This window comes from Littorina saxatilis, unplaced genomic scaffold (assembly GCF_037325665.1).
Source record: "Littorina saxatilis isolate snail1 unplaced genomic scaffold, US_GU_Lsax_2.0 scaffold_96, whole genome shotgun sequence".
Lineage (NCBI taxonomy): Eukaryota > Metazoa > Mollusca > Gastropoda > Littorinimorpha > Littorinidae > Littorina > Littorina saxatilis.
This window is the reverse complement of record NW_027126839.1, coordinates 111,844-115,000: the sequence shown is the minus strand read 5'-3', so window position 1 is coordinate 115,000 and position 3,157 is coordinate 111,844. Positions and strand designations below refer to the sequence as shown.

The 3,157-nt window shown below is 36.8% G+C and overlaps 1 long non-coding RNA gene across 1 annotated transcript in view; it reads left to right on the top strand.

Annotated features, from left to right (window-relative positions):
• Positions 1–124, top strand: part of LOC138955336 (uncharacterized) — a 1,586-nt gene extending 1,462 nt beyond the window's left edge. Inside the window, exon 3 of the long non-coding RNA XR_011452199.1 lies at positions 49–124. This is a non-coding gene — a long non-coding RNA (uncharacterized lncRNA). The remainder of the gene's footprint in view (positions 1–48) is intronic.
• Positions 125–3,157: the final 3,033 nt, after the last annotated feature.

The following is a 3,157-nucleotide window of genomic DNA, read 5'->3' as shown; positions in this document are numbered from 1 at the left end:
TATAAGAGACTTCCTCAAAAGATCTAAATAATATTTGTCTTCAACCAGACCTCCCAGTGCAGAACAACTATGAACAGCTCAGGCTTGAAGACGTTGACGTAAGGTCTGAATACGCTGGTCTCTCGGCGGCCTTTCGTTAATACTGGAAAGGACGCTGCCAAAAGCTCAGGTGAGTTTATTTACAATTGAAGACGTACAGACAGATAGAAAATGTTGCCATTACAGATCGAGCTTTACGTTTTTGTTAACGTTATTTATACATGAAAAGTGTCTGTCGAAATTAACATGACACTGGTTATATATACCCAGAGAAGTTGATTAATTCTTTTAGAGTTGAAATGAATGATTCGGGACACTTATTTTATGATTATGAGGAAGGCAATTTTAATGGATTTGTATGAATACTTTCCCCTCCCTCCCTCTGTCGTCGTTTCCCTGCCACCCACGGGAAGTGCTATCACATATTAACAAATGCCTCAGAATTGTCTAAAAGCAGAAATATAATCATTGCATAAAACATACTTTTTTCAGCTTTATAAAAGCCTATAGAAGCATTTTCTGGTTAATTGTACATGTTTCAGGGCCTGTCCATGTCAACACAAATCCATTGAACAACACAGTTTATGAGAATGTACGAGGCAACAACTGACACGTGTGAACGATATTGTCTCTTTACAATGTTTTCATTTTGCAGAAGAGTTATGTCAGAAACATTACAATGTTCCTGAATTTTTATATGCTGGACAAAGAAGGGGATTTGTAGTTAAATTGTTCGTGCATCAGAATGTGAAAGATCTATCTGTTTAAGTTCGTGACAAAAAAGACGCTGTGTTTTCTTCTGCACAAACTCGAAACACAGCTTGTTCAATTTCGAGAAACGTCTCTTCAACAGCTTTTCTCGACATAACGTATCCTGCAGACAATAGCTTGTTTAAACCTGGCGACACTTATTTTTCGTATGGTACTGGATTATTGTGTAGTCTAAAGAGAGACGAAAATTTAAACTTTTGGGATATTTGTTGGCGGTCAAAAAGAAGAAAGAATATACCGTTTCAGTGCGAAACGTTGTGAATGTGCCAAGACCTGTGTAAAGATGTTCCCACAAATAATAATACACTATTTTAGATTCTGATTGGTGTGAAAAGAAGCATAGGTTTTCATGTCAAATATTGATCTGGATGCATGGGACCAAGCTCCGAAACTCATTGATTAAAATCTACTTTTTATAACTTAACATGCTGGTTTTTTCTCTCTTTATTTTTCTATGTTTCATAGTCTTGTAAATTACAAAGTCTGCAGTAGGGATCAGGGATAAACAAAAGTAAGATTGTCATCATTTGCACGACTTTTTATTCATAACCAGCCAGGTTACAACAAACTGTTTAACAATGTTCATATGTAATAAATCGAACTAGTGAATGGGTTTTATCATCAGGTGAAACGTTGGTTGTCAAAGTAAAAGCCAATCAGGCTGTTTATTTGATACGTGGAACCATCACTGCTTTAAATTCGTGTTTCCGAGGACAACGATTGTAAACATTCACTATCAAAGACCAAATCAATGTTTATAATTGCCGCTTTGACTCATGGCCAATTTGCAACTAATTTAAGCTCTGTAATCCCAATAGGCTCCAAGCCAGCTAGGCCTACCGTGCACCCCCCTCAGGATCCAGCTTCAGTAGGCTAGATATATTCATTGGGGTCTACTGAACACGTTTTGACAAGTTCGCCACGAAAAAACTCATTCCCACTACTACCTATGCCCCTTTGTTTAAGGGTACCCCCTCGAACGCTAAATTTATCTGTGAAATCACAACAATGCACAGCTGCAATGAATGAACAGAGAACCGCTTTTTTGAAATTAAAACAGTTAAGTTGATCATTAATCTTGTAAAAAATACCTATTACAGTGTTCAGTGTTTGATAGGTTGGCTGTAGGGATGCTTGATAGGCGCGAACCCTCATTTTCACAGTACGCAAAGCTTGTCAACTTTGATGAGTAAAAGGTTTCAACAAATTTGGGTTCTCTGTTTCCTTTTTTAGAAACTACAATGCCTTTTGATAATTTCAAGCCACATTTGGAATTCCTGAGAGGATTTGTTGCGACACCAGATGAGATATTTCTCCCCTACCCCCTAAACGTGAAATTTTAGGAAAATGTCAAAAAACATTTTTCTTCAAATATTCATGATAACTTCTCACTGTTTTCAAATCAAATAACAAAAGTAATCACATTGACGACCAAAACAGTTCATTTATCCATCTTTTAACAGAACTACAACATTATTATTGTCTTTTCAAGACTGAAATGTAAAAAATAAAACAAAATGTTCAGATATAGACATCAATTCTAACTGTCTCTTACATATAGTGCCCTTGCTTCATAGTTTCCATATACAAGGTAGATTAACATAAGCAAGACAATCTAAGAACTAATGTTTCTTCAGGTAAGTGCAGAATGTTTGCTCATAATGCAAATGTCTCATGAATCAATTTTAGCTTTATAGAAATAACATGAAAAAGTCTTTGCAAAGAACTCTGCAAACTTTTTCTTTCAAACACACACACACACACACACACACACACACACACACACACACACACACACACACACACACACACACACACACACACACGATCAATCTTAGACTGTTTTAAGAGCAAGAAAGTCAAGTTCACAGGACAAGTTAGTCCGATTCACAGCCAGATTCAGATTCAAGTGAATCGTCCAGTCCATTATGGAACAGTGGTGCCTCCGCCTCTGCTTCATCGTGGACCTCACTGAGCAGGCTATGAATAACTGTCTGTGGGAGAACCAACTCTTCATTTTCTTCAGTCCACAGAGGCTCAAGGATTCCATTCTAACTGTCCCTTACATATAATGCTCTTGCTTCATAGTTTCCATATTAAAGATAAATTAACATAAGATTTAGAAACACAATCTAAGAAATGTAAAAGACAATCTCTTCATGTAAGTGCAGAATGTTTGCTCATGAATGCAAATGTCTTATGAGTCAATTTCAGCTTCATAGAAATAACATGAAAAGTCATTGCACAGAATTTCAAAGAAAAGTTGTGCCTCTTCCTCCTTCTCTCCTTCCTTGTGAACCTCTTTGAGCAGGCTATCAATAATTGTCTGTGAGAGAACCAACTCTTC